Raw genomic sequence first — 18,477 nt, 5'->3', positions numbered from 1 at the left:
AAAAAAAAAAAAAAAAAAGATTTGTTGACCATCTGTAGTATATGCTTTAGAGATATTTTCTCATCTAACCCCCCTTTTATAATTTTCCCTCTTTTATAGGTGAAAACTGAGTCTCAGAGAAAATAATTGACCTTCTTAAGGTAATCTAGAAAATATAGATCAAAGCTAAGGTGAAAACCCAGGTCATTATGATATCTAAGTCCCTCATCTTTCTACTACACTATGATCTTTGAACTTTTTCATCCAAAAATCCCGAATGGCAGAGGAGAGTCAGCACGTATCCCTAGGGAAGTCTGGGTGACCCAAAAAGGCCCTACTACAAGTGCAAAATTTCTCTGAAATCTCATGCTTGACCATAAAAATGCATAAATTTGTATTCTATTCTATGTGTTTATTATCATATAAACTATGTTTAAAATTATCACTTAAACTATCTATGTTCTCCTTGTCTAAATATTCAAGTAAATTTAATCATCTAGGAAAATACACTATGTTTATCCTGTACTTTCTTGAGCATACTACTCTAGTTTGAGAAACGCCAGCATATTCCTCAGTTTGAGAAAGAAGGTACTGGAATATGCTGGTAAGGCAAGGATTTCAAGGACAGCCTCAACTCATTTTAACCACTGGAATGAGGGAAATGGAAAGACGTAGTATGCGAGAATTGTTAAGGAGAATTTGGGAATAAAGTGAAAATCACTGCAGTAATTTCTTAAAGATTGGCATGATACTATAACTAATACTATTGTGATTATTGATACCATAATAAAAATTGTTTACGATCATGTGTTGTTGGATGAACAATGCACTAATATGGTATAATACTGGAGAAGTAACACGGGGACATTCAGCTGTTTCTAACCTGGAGGCCATGGAGCACAGAAATTTTATCCCTATTTCTGCTGAGGAAGGGGAAGGTCTGTAGCTTTCCTTAGACTCTCAAAGGAATCCAAGATCCACAAAGGTTGAGAAACACTGCCACAGAGAAAAGAGCAGAGATTTTGGGATCACATGGCCTTGTTTTCCAGTGCTGGCTCTAGGCTTACTAAACTACATGATACACTTTCTCTCTAAGTCTCAGGTTCCCCATTTGTAAAATGAGGATCATAATACCCAAATCACAGGGCTGTTGTGAGGATTAAATGAAGTTCTTTATGTTAAATGTTTAATATAGAGTAGGCACTCAAGAAATGTTAATCTCCTTCCTCCTACCACAATATATAAAAGATGATAAGGGCCTTTGACTACAAATGGATGAATAACTTATAGTGGAATATATACCCTGGCTAGATATGACTACTTAGAAAATGTTCTACTTTAATCTTAGAACCCCAACCAAAAACTCAGGCTGATGTTAAATTTCCACAAAATATAAAAAAAAAGTAAATGCAAATGTATTAAGTTGGTGGGCCTAAAAATGCATTTTCAAACCTAGAAATATACATCATGCAAAGCATTCTGTGTTGTAAAAGATGGAATTATTTAAGCACTATCACCATCCTGGAATGTTTGGTTTCAATTCTAAGCATATATTACTGTAAGACCCAGGATGAAAAACCTCTTGAATTTAGCTAGAGATTTGATCCTCTTAAATGACATATGAAGCAGCTTTTATAAAGATAGGGAGCCTCAGCTAGTCTTATAGATTTATGAGGAAGCCTCGAAGGGGTTAAAGTAGAAAGCTTATACAAACTTTGCTTCTCAGCCTCTCTTATCTCCTCCCTCTCCACATCGCTGAGACAGAGCAGAGCTGAATCACTACCTTTCCCGCATACTCTAAACTGTTGCCTGCGAAAGAGGAACTGGGGACTTAGACTAATTCAGGCTGCTTTCATTCAAATGTTCCAGAGGGCACACACACATCCAAACAGACTTCTCTTTGCTTTTCAGAGCTTATAAGGAGCAGGCATCTGAAGCTGCACTCTGAAGCTGTAAGTGGTAACTGGCATTTTAAGTAACATTTTAAGTAATAGAAGGTGTTTTTCTGTTTTTCTGCAAAGGGATTACTCTTTAGGAAGATGAAAGAGAAACCATACTTTGCATGAACATAGTCCTGCTTCTTTGGCAAAACAAGGCTTTCATTCTATTTTCCAGCTGTTCCAGGGATGTTCCTGAACAAGTTACCTGTTGGTGAAAGCTTCAAAAGGGATACTTAAGTGACCAATCCTATTCATACTGTGGGCCAGGAGAGGTAAGAGATATTTGGAAATATGATGTTATTCCCGGTGAAGTGAGAGGCATTATTTTATTTATCGGCAGGGGTGACAAATAGGCACCATCTGCTGCAGAGATACAGCAACTCCTATTTGAGCAAGCTTATTACTTAATGGCTCCAGCCACTGAAGAAGCATTTGCTGCTGGAATCGTTTTTTCATAGGGTGATGTGGAACTAGATACACTTATCTCTCTTAGTTTTTCTCCCCAGTTAGGAAGATAAATATAAATAGAATGTATTAACTCTTAAAAGCTGATAGCAGTTGATAGTTTTGAATTTCTTTTCTGAATTGTTCCACTGAACATTTTCCTTAACTACTTGGTGAGATTTCAGTTCTGGAATTATATAGGCAGGTGTCATGCAGAAAAATGTAAAATTACCAGTGGGGTGTTCCCAGAACCTTATCATGTTAAAGAAAATAAAAGTAACTACTAGGGGCACCCTGAGAACCAAATAGAGATCAGGGTACTCTTATTTTATATCTCCAGCACCTAAAAATGTGTCTGGAACTTGATTGGCACTCAATAAATGTTTACCAAAGAAATGTTAATCTGATTTTGGAGACCTGTGCAGAACTTGGTTGCTCTTGTTACAAATAAGTTTCACTCAAGGAATCTCTCTCAGGCTTGATTGATGCAAACAGCTATTCCCTTATCATTCTGGGGAGCAAAATTCATGATCTAGGAGTGTATGTGATTTTGCTCCTGTGAGGTTATATATACTATGCTGATGTCAAAATTAGTGAGAACTTGACATTTCAATGTTTATACTAAAAACGGAAGACTTTTTTATTACTAAGATTTTATTTACCAAATGAATGACAAAATATGCAATCAGAAAACCAAAGGTGCATTTATGTCACTTTTGAGTATTTTGATTTACATTAGAATTGAAGTAAACCAGAGGTACAAGTTAATATTGGACATTGGCCAGTTATTTAAATTAAACACTTTCTCTTTTCCCTTTCCCCCAAACTTCTCGTCCTCTTTTTTTCCTCCATTCTTTCTCAATATTACCTCCTTCCCTTTCTTCTCCCCCCTCATAATCACTCATTTCCTGCCCCATCTTGTCTCCATCCCACATCCCTCATGGTCTTTACTCATTTCTCACATTTCTTTCTTTTCCTCCTCTCTCCCTTCCCTCTTCCTCTATCTTCCTTTCTTTCTTTCCCGAATTCCTTACCCCCTTTTCCATTCCTCACCCTCCTCCTTGTCCCTCAACAGCTTTCAATCACTTTTATAAAGGCTAGAAACTGATTTTTATTGTATGAGCTTTCCAGAAAGAACTGCAGGATACTAAAATAATTCTTTCCACAAAAAATCGTATCCTTCAGAATTAATAGAATTTGAATTCCTTTTGAAATTGCATGGTTGTTTTTCTTTCCAAATGGTGCAGAGCTTTTAACAGAGCAATCATATTATCTGTGCAACTCATTAATTAGTTAGCAAAGAGAGCCATGACAATCCTGTTTGAAAAGATTTTATGAGAAGTAGTCACAGATATAGGACCAGAGTAACAAAAAAGAGGATTTCCCAATATCTAACATTGCATTTATTCATTTCAAAGTCCTTAATGGATTTAAGGAATTAAATTGATAAACCTCCCTGAATTGACCAGACTGTTTGGTCTCCTGAACACTATAGAGGCTTTAAGAAATATGTGATTAGTTAGTTTTCCAAACTTTCAAAGGAAATGTTTAAAGAAATTGACAACTGTAGCTGAGATCATTGTTCTCTAAGCTTCTCCAAGCTTCATAGAATTCTAATAAATATTGAATAAGTTTTCGGACCTAAGGAAGATTCAGGGTCAGTTGCATAGGAGGCAGAAAATGAACTATCAATTGTTATTGAAAATTATCTGTAGACACAATTGAACTTTCTAAAACTTAAATTTAAAATTTAACCCATCCCATATAGTTTTCCTTTAAAATCTTGTAAGTGAAATAGCACTTCATCAACAGAGTTTCTAACAAGGTGATAATTTCTTAAATCTAGGTTATAATCTGGAATTATTCTCCAATAAGAAATTGAACAGTGGAGGAAAGGAATAAAAAGAAAAGAGAAATTTATGTTCTTCTCCAAGCTATATTAGCAATCAGATCAGAGATAAGACCATGCTTCTCTTTGAACTCTAAATATTAGGTACATTTCTTCATCATACCCATGCATTTATTCAATAATTCTTGAGCAGTTACTGCAAGCAAAGCTGTATAAGGGATAGACTGCTGAAAATGATCCTCAAGAATTTTGTAAACTAGAATTTAGAAGAAAACATATCAAATAGATATCTGCAATATTTGTCAAATTTAATTCCTCTAGGAGAAATACAAAGCATTGTGGAAATTAGGGTTGGGGTGGAAAGTCAAGATCAGCTTCATGAACTGAATCTTAAAGAATTGTATTATTTCCTCACCCAGAGATGTGTGAAGATAGAAGGAACTGGTCAAACAAAAATATGGAAGCAGGGAAGTAGGTAAGAGTGAACATTACAGTTTTATTGGAAAGCGGGTAATGTAAGGAATTAAGGTGAGCCAGGGCCAGAGCATTGACAGCCTTAAATGTCAAGCTAAGGAGAATGGAGTAAAATCCAAAGGCAACATGCGGACTGCCAACATTTTATTTCTTTTTCCTTTTTCATTCCACTAGACTAGTTATAAATAAATCATATAGTAATAAAATATAGAATAAAATAGCAAGTTGAAGATTACACACAGTTTGGTTTTTTTTTATAAAGTTCAAAACAAATAATACTAACATTGTTTAGGCATAGGGGTGTGTGTGTGTGTGTGTAAATAAAAGGAAGGTAATGAGTCACAAATTTCAGAATATTGGTTATTGGTTATTTCTGGAGAAGGATAGGTAAGAGGATGAGATGGGAAGAGCATAGGTAGATGTCATGTAAATTATTAGCTATTCTCAATCTTAAAGTTGGTAGATGTTTGCCCACAGATGTCCGTCCATGGGTGTTCAATATATTATTAAATAAGTGAATAAAAAAGTGCTCAAATTTACCAATGATGACAATGTGCCATAAACCAAGGAGTATGACTTACCTGATTCTGTGTACTTGGGGTTCAAAGGGAGTATAAAGATACTATGATAGTATAGAGTTTCTCCCACTTGGCTTGCACTAGCAGTGAGTGTTTGTTTTTCCTTACCCTTCTTTTCTGGAAGGCAGGTAAAAAAGTAACTTAGGAGATACATGGATGAAAAATCCATTAAGCTCTTATCTCTAGGTTACTACCATTCTTAAGAAAAGGAGCTGCTGGGAGAAGTGGTGAGGAGGAAGGCCAATCAGACTGACAACCTATATGTGAAGCACTTTGAATATGTAGTGAAGCAGTTGAGCTGTGTGGGCTGTCTGGGACTGTTAGAGTCCTGATTTGAAGTGCTCTGTTCTATTTGTAGACTGATGTTTTTCAGCCCTGGCTGCATATCAAAATCACCTGCGGAGCTTTTAAGCAATACAGATGTTCATGCCCCATACAGAGCTACTGAATCAGAAACCCTAAAGAAAAGACCCAGTTATATATATTTTCAAAAAGCATACTAAGTAATACTAAAGTACAGCAAGGACTGAAAAACATTCCCTGAAGAATGTGCTTAGAAACAAGTAGGTAACTTGTTTCAAACATTGATTCCAGGATACTGTCCCCAGAGATTCTAATCTAAGAAACAAGGGAAAGGCTCTGGGAAAGGGTCCATGTTTTTATTCATAATAAACACCCTGTAGGTGATTCTGGGGAAGGGACTTCCCTTGACCACTCTGAGAAACATTACCCCAAAGGTTCCAAAACACTAGGGCTTCAGGGTGATTACTCCATGTATTTGCTTCCTAAAACTGCCATTAAAAAATTATATAAGCTAGGTGGCTTAAAATAACAGAAATTTATTCTTTCAGGCCTGGACTATAGAAGTCTGGAATCATGGTATCAGCAGGGCCATGCACTCTCTGAAATCTGTAGGGTAGACTCCTTCCTTGCCACTTCGAGCCTCTGTTATTTGCTGGCAATCTTCAGCATTCCTTGGCTGGTAGATAAATCACTCTAATCTCTGCCTCTATCTTCTCCTTGTATGCCTCTGTCTTCTCCTCTTCTTGTGAGGACACCAGTCATTAGATTAGGGCCAACCTAATATATTGACTTGATTACATCTGCAAGGTCTTATTTCCAAATAAGGTTACATTCACAGTTGCTGGGGGTTAGGACTTCACCATTTTTGGGGGGATGACACTATTCAACCCATAACATTGTTTTAAATGCTTTTAAAAGTAGAGCCTCCAAACAACCAGTAAGATAGATTAGCTGTATTCTTTAGCTGGGCTATCTAGAGAGAAAAAACAATAATTAACTCTCAAAGCTCAGTATGCAAAGAAACACTTGAAAAGCTTGTGTTTCGTATGCATATTCCTGGGCCTTGATCCCAGCTAATCAAAAATCAAAATAGCTGTACTTGCAAGGATAGAAAAATGTTTCCTAGACCACTGCTCCAAATACAGTGGAAAGATATTCTCTCTCTCTCTCTCTCTGCTCTTGTTTCTTATGAACCAAGTGTGGGCAATAGGAACAGTAAGTAGGTAGACTAAGAAAAATATGGATTGGCCGGGGCTCACACGCCTCGTCATCCCCCGCCACTCCTGGGAGGCCGAGACGGGCGGATCAACGAGGTCAGGGGAGATCGAGACCATCCTGGCTAACACGGTGGAAACCACGTCTCTACTAAAAAATAAAAAACCTAGCCCGGGCGAGATGGCGGGCGCCTGTAGTCCCAGCTACTCGGAGGGGAATGGCGGTGACACGCGGCCGCCAGGCGCCCGGCGGCCCACGCCCACGCCGCGCGCTCCGCGCCCGCCCGGGAGGCGGAGGTTGCAGTGAGCTGAAGATCGCGGCCCTGCACTCCAGCCTGGCGACAGAGCGAGACTCGTCTCACAAAAAAAAAAAAAAAAAACAAAAAAGAAAGAAAATAAACCCCCCGCACACAAATGCGCCTTATGCCGACACGTATACGTCAACGTGGGCTAGGGAATACAAACTTTAAGCTGAAGTGCTCATCTCAGGCTGGGGGCAACATTCAAGCTGATAGCGAAAAATGAATGTGGACCTGTTGGAGCTAGTTCTACAACTTCTCCTCGTATGTTACCAAAGACAGAATAGCTACACCGTGCATAGCAATCTACTATGCACATAGAAGTGTGACAAGCGTGATGGTTTTTAACTATTGTTATTTTAGCCACGCCACATTCAAAAATTCATGTTTAGAAGTGAGTAAGTAAATCATTTTGGAAGACTTCAGCAGTAAATACCGTTGCCCTATTTACACAGTGGACACTGTTTTTGGACCAATAAAAAGAACAGGGGTTCCTTAGCTTACCAATGATAAAGCATGCACTGCCATTTCTTTGCGGTCAGCAATAGGCATACTCCCTCGATTCCTTCTGGTGTACAACTATCTGGGGAATGTCTATTTCCACCCTATCCGATCTAAATGAGCAGAGATAGACCAAAAACAAAATTAGGGGAAGCCCTGCATTCCTGAAACATGCCTCCCCGGTGATTATTAAAAGTAACAATTGTCACTGGGATCGTGGAGATTGAAAAAATTCTCTCAAATTAGGATTCCTTTGTTTCAGTGCTAGGCTTTCCTGGTTCAACTAGATCAATGGTTCTTAGTCCTGGCTGCACTTTGAAGTTACTTGGAAAAGACTTTATTGCTTTTCTTCTATCTCTCTTATTTAGATATGTGGGGTAAAAATAGACATTTTTCCCCAATGTTTGTAGACCCAGAAGGAATTGAGAGGGTGTGCCTATTCCGAGCAAATAAATGCATCCTTCATCATTGGTAAAGATAGAACCTTCTTTTTGTTGGCAAAAGCATTCCACCATGTAAATAGGGTCAACTATTTACTGCTGAAGTCTTCCAAAATGATTTAACTTGGCATTCTAAACATGAACTTTGAATATGGGTGGCTATTTTCTTTTTAAATAGTAGTGCTTGGGTCCCATCCCAGACCAATAAAGTCTGAATCTCTAGAGTGGTGCCCAGGCCCCTACTGTGGAGATTATGATTCAGGAAGTCTAGATTTGGGCCCAGGATCTGTATATTAATAAGTACCCCCAAGTAAATCTTATGATCAGTTGGTTTAGAAAACATTGTTCTAATCTAGGTTAGTTATTAGCTGCCGTTTAGTGATCTGATTTTTTTCTTTAACCTTTTAAAAGCTATCTTCTACACACAAGAAAAAGCATTCTAAAATTAGTTTGCATATAGTAAACCATTTTGCAATTTATCAATTTATTTTATTTCAAAATACATTGCCGTTTGTTTTCTTAGAGATAACAGAATCTTTATTTTGTTTTAATTTTCAGGAAAATCAATATCTGTTGGAGAATCTGAAGAGCCAAATCTCCTGAGCCTGGGCCTACTGCTGTCAGCGTCTCTGAGACCTCTCTCACCTGAGAATTACCAGGTCTCACAACACTTTCTGTCCAGCCTACAGTGAGGGATGTCAACAAAGCTACAGAAAACTCACATTTTCTAGACTTACAAGCTGGGCAGCTGGGCAGGAACCTTATAATCTCCATCCTTAGGGAAGGTTCAGAAATATAGACAAACGGGATGAAAACTCAGATATGCTGAGCCTGATATATACAAAAGCCTTCAGATAGTTTCCTCAAGGAAGAGCCCAATTAGGTCCACATAATTAGTCCACACATCTAGATTAGGTATAGGCAAAACGAGCCCTTTCTCCATCTACCAAAACAGAGCAAAAGACTGACATAATACTGTAAAAGATTCTTGTTCTAATAACAGTATTATAAAGCAGTTTCACCCATATTTATTTTAATCAGTATAAAAGTAGGAGTGTGGAAAATAAAACATTACTTATATTTTTGAAAATTGATTAAGAAGCTCTGATAAAACCTATTGGAGGGGTGATTGCTGTGCTGAAGGATAGAGAGGGTATCTTAATTGTCAAATCATAGCATCACCATTTTCTGCTTGTGTGCTATTACCTTAGCTCTGAGAGTGATTCGTTTTTATCGGATTGTTAGAACACGTCCAATAGATTTAGAGACAGTCTAAGTGACTGTGTAATGCCTCAAGGGCAATAGAAATCAAAGAGAAACACATACCAACTCAAGTCTTGAGTGATGATGGAGGCGCATTTTAAATACCATGGAAATCTCACTGGGCGTGCCCATTTTCCCACTCTGGCAACAGAGGTTGATACCTCTTCAGACAAATATTCCAACCTGTACATGTATGTGGGCTTATTCCTGAGCCTCCTGGCCATTCTCCTCATCCTGCTCTTCACAATGCTCCTTCGGCTCAAACATGTCATCTCGCCCATCAACTCGGACAGCACAGAAAGTGTTCCTCAGTTCACAGATGTAGAGATGCAGAGTCGAATCCCCACTCCTTAAAGCCAGGATGAAGGTGAGCTTTAGTGGATCTGGGTAAACCCTTATATATGGATGTCCAGGAGAGCTTGCTTTCTTGCATGAAGCTTCCCATGTAGGGAATCCACAAGTTGTTCATTTAACAACAAGCTGTTCATGTTTTCTTTGTGTTATTCTTCATCTTTACTCTGCTTGTGGGCTATCTAAAACGTTTAAGACTCACTCTGAAAGGAATATAGGAAATGACAGCTGGTTGGGAGGGCTGGTTTCCATAGTAACCAAACAGTGCATGGGCCTTGCACAAACCTCAGACCACAGAAATTCATACGCAGTGGTTGTAAGAAACACAGGGTCCCTGGAAGCTCCAAAAACAAAGATTTGCTTTTGAAAGGGTTGATCCTTCAAAGAGGATATCCCAAGAAAAGGACAAGTTCTAATTTAGTGTTTTGATCCTAAAGAATCACCTCTACACGAAGTTAAATTATGTCAGAAGTTAATGGAAGGGACCACGAGCCCTTTCCCTAAACAGCAGTGATTTGATCATCTTAGGCAATTCCGTTTGTTTCAAATGAAAGAAGAGATTTAAAGAAACTGTTTCAGTTTAAAGACTAAGTTTTCAGAAAGAAGTTTCTAGTAAACAACCTCATCTAGAGAGAGAAAAATGTGCATATTATAACCATGTTAATTCTATTCATGCAGCTTCTTTGTCTTTTTCTTTCTCCCTATCACACTCTAGGATAGAGTTGCACACAAATATGAGCTTTGTTTAAAAGGTGCCTTTGCAAACAAGACTCAACTGTACTTTAGAGCAGAAATGAAATGATTTTGGTATTCTGTTGTTGAATGTGGCTTTGGACAAAACATTCAAGCCTTCTGAGTCCCAGGGTTTTTGTGCTGAAAAATGATTAGAGAGCTATTTAGTCATCACTATACTCTTTAGATCTGAGTATTAAAAAAAAAAAAAAGAGAGAGAGACAAAGGAGGAAAGGACTAAACAACATCCTCCAACAAATCCTTATTGAGATCAATGTCCTCAAATGTCTCATTTGTATTTCCCAGAAAATGTTCCTCCCTTCCTGATCCCTGCCAAAAGATGAAGTGTTTCACTTATTATCTATAAGAGAATTATATTTTGAAAAATTCTGTTCTCATAAGTAGCCCTAGTATGCCAGTAGTGTGGAGAGAATTTAATTTTTAAAATTAACTTTTCAAAGGGAAACCAAAGGAGATGAGTACCATTTACAAATTAGAATTTAAAAAACTGGTCATATTCTTCCCACCAAAGGACGAGTACACCTGTGTTAAATTCTACTTGCTAAAACAAAAAATAAGTTATCACTTGCACCTGAAGGGGGGGGTCATCAAATTTCACAGAGTACTCTCTCAGGAACTGTAATGATGGTAAGAGAGAAATCAAATAGATGTTAGATTAATGCCACCTCCACCAGAAATGTAGTTCTTTGTAGTCTGTAACCAATTTAGATTGGCCCTTTTTCTCTGATCTAAATCTAAGTTGGTAGTGAAATTCCCAAGTGCTTTCCACTTTTATACACAGTCATTTGTCAATGCTCCTCTCTCCAAGGGGCTGCAAGTGTGAAATCCCCACATGCAGAGCTAAATTTAGCAGTAAGGCTGACTCTGCCACACCTGTTACCCAACTGTGCCCTGTCAGAGATGGGAGCTGCATTCTGTACCATTCGAAACAAATTAGCAGATAGGCTAAGACTTGGATAGGGCATATATTTTTCCAAACTCAAAGTGACTCACATTATTACACCTTGATGGTCTAAGTTGTGTGTTTATTCAACACTCAAATTCAGTGGATCCTTTAAAATTTGAGCTTTGACAGCCAAACATGGACTTCATCAAGACTGCCAATACCGCCCCGCCCCCAGAACTTCGTAAGAACACACATCTTCCCTCATTCCAGGCTCTCCCTTTTGTGCCCACAGTATTTGAATGCACTTTACAGTTGAGAAGTCAGTGGCTGAATAAATGAAGGAACTGATTATACTCTCAACAGCAGTGAATAGCAAGATACGAAATACCTTGTTGCTGAATCTAATACAGATACAGACTGAAAATCTATTCTCTGCCCATCTGACCTCCCCAACCCAAATTTCAGGAGAATAAAACTGCTTTTTAAGCACTGACCATTGGATGAAGCTTTCTAATTTATGATTAGGTTACTCACATGGAAAACCACCACCCTCTTTCATCACAACTACCCCATGGGGATCCAGATCGTCACTGAGCATTAACCAAAGCACACAGCACAGATTACACCAAAATAGCAGCATAACACCCCCCACCCAATTTCCAGTGACAATACAAATGGAAATGCTTTCAAGCAGATGTGTCATTATAATGACTCACATGGTATTTAATCTTTAGGAAAATAAACTGAATGTTTTTATTGTAGCAAACTTACTGTAAAGAAAAGAATTTTTTCATTATATTTATTCCCCAATGTATTAACATATATTACTGCTCAGAAAGGCAGCTAGAGTAACCAGAGGGCACAATTTGAGTTTATTCTTCTGTTCAAAATGCTGACTTGGATTGCCTTCCCCCACCCCCACTCCCTCCAAAATTGCACATTAGCCAGTATATAAACAAGTAGGTTATTTATATATGTGTGTACTCTGTTTTAAGATGAAAAGAACAATTCTTCACTTTTTATTAGCTGAACCATATGAAATTGCCATTTTATAGGCCAAAAAATGCTCAAATATCACCAATTTCATAAAATTCAACCTAATACAAAGACTCACCACATTAATTCTGTAAATAGTAAATTCTCCTAATATGTTTTAAAAGAATCCAATTTTTTAATAGATATTTTGCATATATTTCAGAATCATGGGTTGTATAAAACAAAGTATATTGTAAAAGGCTTATGTATTATTTATTATATATTAAGCAGGAAATATTAAGGTTAATCAAGTAAAGATGAATTCATCCAGCCTAACCTTTCCATCCATGCCAAATCTGAAGCTTTAGACTCATAACTGACTTTGACTGCTGCAGATCCCACCATACTTACTAAGTAGGTATAAGGGATCCATTTTAATACATTTCAATGGTTATATTTAGTAATACATTTTATTCACTTGTACTTGTACAAAAGAACTTTTTTTTAACAAAATGAAGAATTGTGTGGAATAAAAAATTCGGTTTCTTTTGTTTGAAATCATTAATGTTTGAAATAGATTCATATTGTATAAAAATGGAAATATATTTGCATTAATATTTAGCATGTCATTTTTGATCCCTGGACAATAAATGGTAACTGGTTTGATGATAACACATATCTATTGTCTGAAGAATGTAAAGAGAATGACATTAGCCTCTTCATCCCACTATAAATTATAACGACTGCACATTTGTGGGACTTTTATAATTTTGAGGTCTCATTATTTTTTCTTATTCTCTCTTTGATTCTCTCTCCACTTGTAAAGTGATTGGTGNTTTTTGGTATTTTTAGTAGAGACAAGGTTTCGCCATGTTGGCCAGGGTGGTCTCGAACTCTTGGGCTCAAGTGATCCATCCACCTTGACCTCCCAAAGTGCTGGGATTACAGGCGTGAGCCACCAAGCCTGGCCAAATTTTTTTTTAATGTAGTTTCCATTTTGTACTTTCTTCATTTGATCCTCATAGTAACCCTGTGAGTAGTGAGTGGAGATAACATGAGGTCTGCTTGACAAAAGAAAAAACAGGTACAGAGAGATTTGTGAGGCATTCGTGGTTACACAGAGGCAGAGTCAAAATTACACTGTAAGGTTTTGGATTCCCGTTTTAACACTCATTCCACCATGCTTTTCTTTCTGAACGCTGAAGAGATATTTCAGAGCTATTCATTCTATAACACTCCAAGTTCTGCAAACAACAATTGAGCTCTGTGGGTGATTAACTCCTTGAGTCCAATAATTCAAAACAAATTAACACAAATCTGCCATCTCTTCAAATAATTATGTAGTGTGGCAAGACACATTCGCAGACTGAGGGACAGTTTGCACAAAGGCAAACCCTGCAGCTTTAATTTACATAAATGAAGGGAATAGGCAGTAATATGGATGAATTATCACCCACAATGCAAATCCCAATCATCTGATCACTGGATTTAATGTTCACAATCAATGCAAGTTCTTCATATGCATGATGGTTATCTCTCCCCTTGCCTCCCAGAAATGAGAACACCTCATCTTAGGTAAAGATAATGTTGTTCTTTAAAATTATGTGATGCCTTGAGTATACACAGCAATTCCATTTATCCTCTAGAATAAATGCTATGACATTAAAAAAGGAAAGAATTACCAACTAAAAAGAGTTTCCTGTAGCCACAAAGAATGAACTGTTGAAGGAGAAAAAATATGGAACACATGTGAAGTAGAAAAAGGAAATACACATAATAAATATAAGTGAGGAGATTTTGAAGAATAACTTGAGCAATTCCAGGTATTCCAATTCATTTTGACACCAAGTATCTATTGACTAAATCAACCATATATGTGGAGGAGAATAAAAGAGGCAGATTACACAACGTACTGGGCTAGGCTCTGCAGGAATCTAAAGTTTGCAATCAAAAGTTTACAATCTGGCAAAATGACAAACACAGAAATTCATTCGTTCATTCATTCAGTAAACATTTCTTTAGCACATAGTCTATGTCCTGGTGAAGGTTATAGCCTACTAGGATGGATAACACCAACCACATAATTGCAAGAATACTGTGTTATAAAGAAGTATAAGGTGCTTGGGCACTTATAAAGTGGAAGGGATGCTTCTTAACATGGCTTAAAGTGGCAGAGAAGACATTACTATATATATATCATGATATATATCATATTATCATATATATATGCGCTAAAGTCTGGTGAATGAGTAAAAGGAGAGAGTAAGGCAAACATGCCATAGAGATAATGGCATATGTAAAGATTCTGAGATCAAATAAACTTGACACACTTGAAGAAACACAGTGAGTGAGGGAGAGAAGTCTTCAGGAGCCTGGAAAGGTTGACAGGGACCAGAACATGCAGGCCTTTGTGGGCAGTGCTGTAGACTTTTTACTTTATTTTAAGTGTAGAGAAGAGAACACTGGCAGCAATATAGAGGATGGATTGAAAAAAGGCAAAAGAGGTTGCAGGGAGGCCAGCAGAAAGGCTATGGCAGTGATTCAGGAGAAAGAAGAAATGGATATCTTTGCGATAGATTTAGGAGCTAAAATCAGCATTACTTGACCATGAATTGGCTAAGTGGGGTAAGTAAGAAGAAAAAGTCTAGGACGATTTGCAGATTTCTGGTTTGAACAAGGATCTGGTGACTCTATTCACTGAGATATAGAACAATGGAGGAAAATCAGATAAAGAGATGTATTCAATTTAGGACATTTGAGTTTGAAGTACCTCTGAGACACCCAAGTGTAGATGTTAAGTAGGCAGTTGAAAATATGAATCTGAAACTCTGAAGAGAGGTTTGGGCTGGAGTCATAAATTTAGGAGGTGATAAAGGATGAGATTACCCAGGGAGGGGTTATAAATTAAACTGAGGAAATGACAATAATGTATGTAAAATATACCCAAACATGCTCCTCCCCATTTTTGGAGGGTAGGCCACTTTTCAAGCAGATTGAAAAGAAGATTATGTTTAAGGGTTCTCAATCTAAGGTATATTGCCCAGAGAAACTTGCCAGCAGGAGAAGTAGAAGAGTGTGTCAGAGTCAAAGTCCTTGGGAGAGAGGTAAGACTACAAGTTGGGGAGACCACATATAAACATTAAGTACAAAGATTAAGAGCAAGACCATAAATAAGAGGTAAATAAAGCCAATAATTAGAAGTCAGAAACCAATGGAGCAGTGTAGGTACACGTCAGAAGACAGCCCTGAGAGGTTGCAGTGAATAAGAAGGATGACGAATATTGATGCAAAAGTCCTCAACAAAATACTAGTGAACTAAATTCAACAATACATTAAAAAGATGACTCATCACGAACAAGTGAGATTTAGCCCAGCGATGCACGGATGGTTCAATATACACAAACCAATGAATGTGATACATCATAATAATAGAATGAAGCCAAAACCATATAATCATTTCAATTGATGCTTAAAAAGCATTTGATAAAATTCAACATCCCTTCATGATAAAACCCTGAAAAACTGGCTATAGAAGGAACATACCTCAACATGAAAAAAGCCATATATGACAGACCCACAGCTAGTATTATATTGAATGGGGAAAAACTGAAAGCCTTTCCTCTAAGCTTTGGAACACGACAAAAATGCCCACTTTCTCCACTGTTACTGAACATAGTAATGAAAATCCTAGCTAGAGCAATCAGACAAGAGAAAGAAATAAAGGGCATCCAAACTAGAAAGAAGAAAGTCAAGTTACACTTGTTTGCAGATGATATGATCTTCTATTTGGAAAAACCTAAAGAGACCACCAACTATTGAAATTGTTTAACAAATTCAGTAAAGTTGCAGGATACAAAGTCAACATGCAAATATCAGTAGTATTTTACATGCTAAGAGTGAACAATCTGAAAAGAAATCAAGAAGGTAATCTCACTTACAATAGCTACAAATAAAATTAATCACCTAAGAATTAACCAAAGAAGTGAAAGATCTTCTGCAATGAAAATTACAAAACACTGATGAAAGCAATTGAAGAGGACACACCAAAAAATGGAAAGATATTCCATGTTCATGGATTGGAAGAATCAATATTGTTAAAATGTTCATACTAACCACAGCAATCTATAGATTCAATACAATCCCTATCAAAATACCAATGATGTGCTTCACAGAAATAGAAAAAAAAATCCTAAATTTTATGTGGAACCACAAAAGACCCAGAATAGCTAAAGCTATCCTGAGCAAAAAGAACAAAACTGGAGGAATCACATAACCTAACATCAATTATACTATAGTGCTAGAGTAACTAAGAGAGCATGGTACTGACATAAAAACAGACACATAGACCAATGGAACAGAATAGAGAACCCAGAAACATATCCACACACCTACAGTGAACTCATTTTTTTTTTTTTATACTTTAAGTTTCTAGGGTACATGTGCATAGGACTGCAAGGTGTGTTACAGGTCATGGCGTAATGACACTTGTGCCGATGAGTTGGTGTGCCTTGCACCTTCATCAGAGTCGTTCGCATCACATCAATTCATCATTTATATCAGGTATAACTCCCAAATGCAATCCCTCCCCCTCCCCCTCCCATGATAGGCTGAACCGGTGTTTGTGTTCCCCTCCCCTCGAGTCCAAGTGATCTCATTGATTCAGTTCCCACCTATGATGCAGAACATGCGGGTGGTTTGGTTTTTCTCTTCTTGTGATAGTTTGCTAAGAACTGAAATGGTTTCCAGCTGGCATCCATCGTCCCCTACAAAGGACGGCAAACTCATCCTTTTTTATGGTCTGCATAGTATTCCATGATGTATATGTGCCACATTTGCTTAATCCAGTCTGTCAACAGATGGACATGTTGGGTTGATTCAAGTCTTTGCTATTGTGAAATAGTGCTGCAATAAACCATACGTGTGCATGTGTCTTTAGAGCAGCATAGATTAATATAAGATCCACCCCCCCCCCTTTGGCGTATATACACACAGTAGTGGGTGATGGCTGGGGTCATATGTACATCATTAGTTCTAGATCCTTGAGGAATCTGCCAATACATGTTATTCCATAATGAGTTTAGAACTAGTTTTTACAATCCCTACCAACCCAGTAGTAAAAGAGATGTTCCCTATATTCTCCACATCACTCTTCCAACTACCTGTTGTTTCCTGACTTAAGAATAATTATTGAACAGTTAAAGTAAAGGGGTTCATGGACATACCTATAAAAGATAAATTATACCTAAAAATTAATTGATAATATATTTGAAGAATTTATTGATATGATCAAGATGCTCTATGACTTAATATATTCCCTACATGCCTTCTTATTTACAACTAACAAAAGCCTGCAAATAGTATTATTATTCTATTTTATCTATGAGACATTGAGGTTTAAAAAAGATTAAAATAAGTTGCTCAGGTCACACAAAGCTCATAAAATTGACACATATAATCTGAGATTCTTCACCCATACAGCCAACTGACTTCCAGAACCCCATATACTACCATTATGCTATAACTTGCCTACCAAAGTTATAGAAGGTTGATTTTTGTATTTGCTAGGAAGTTAGATCAGATGAAGCTGGGGGTCTTCTCATCTCTTAGATTCGTAATGTGTTGTAAAATATGTCTGTTTATAATATTGTATATATCATATTATGATTTTATAAACAGACATATTTACCACACAAAATGTATGTGTATATATGTCTATATCTCCCATACATAAAAGATACACACAATGTTTATGTATTCCATAAATAGAACATACATTGAACATATATATGTCCTATATCGTCCATACATAAAACACTAGAGATAGAACTCCTTAATCCAGGAAAAGATGAGAAAAAGATGGCCCTCTCAATAGCAAAATTCAGTGCAATTTAAGAATCATACCAAAGCTGAGACGCGATTTGTAAAAAAGATGTTTGGTTGACAAGAACATGGAAAGTGACCAGGTTACTATTGTTCTAAGTGACTAAGTCCTATGAAAGTTGACCTAGGCAGAAGCTAGATAGCCGGAAGCTATGACTGAGATGTGGAAGAAACGTCAACTATCTCAAATTGTACTAGTAGGTAGACCGTCTATGATGCTGAATCAGAAAAAGGGAAATCTATACAACATCTTTTGTTAGAAGAAAAAAGGAGACAAATAATTGGTCTTTGTTTAATGAAGCAAAAGCACCTTATTTTTAAAATTAATGGGAATTATTTTAAACCTAT

General features: G+C 37.2%; 1 long non-coding RNA gene across 1 annotated transcript; it reads left to right on the top strand.

The window, feature by feature from the left end:
• Positions 1-1,758: 1,758 nt before the first annotated feature.
• On the top strand, positions 1,759-12,921 carry LOC108524211 (uncharacterized). The gene is made up of 3 exons (XR_001884003.1): positions 1,759-1,931; positions 2,095-2,191; positions 8,580-12,921. It is a non-coding gene; the product is annotated as an uncharacterized LOC108524211 (long non-coding RNA).
• The last annotated feature ends 5,556 nt before the right edge of the window (positions 12,922-18,477 follow it).

The sequence above is a fragment of the Rhinopithecus bieti genome, unplaced genomic scaffold, assembly GCF_001698545.2.
Source record: "Rhinopithecus bieti isolate Rb0 unplaced genomic scaffold, ASM169854v2 scaffold_82499, whole genome shotgun sequence".
Taxonomy (NCBI): Eukaryota; Metazoa; Chordata; class Mammalia; order Primates; family Cercopithecidae; genus Rhinopithecus; species Rhinopithecus bieti.
The sequence above is the reverse complement of the archived record's forward strand: the minus strand, read 5'-3'. Positions and strand labels throughout refer to the sequence as shown.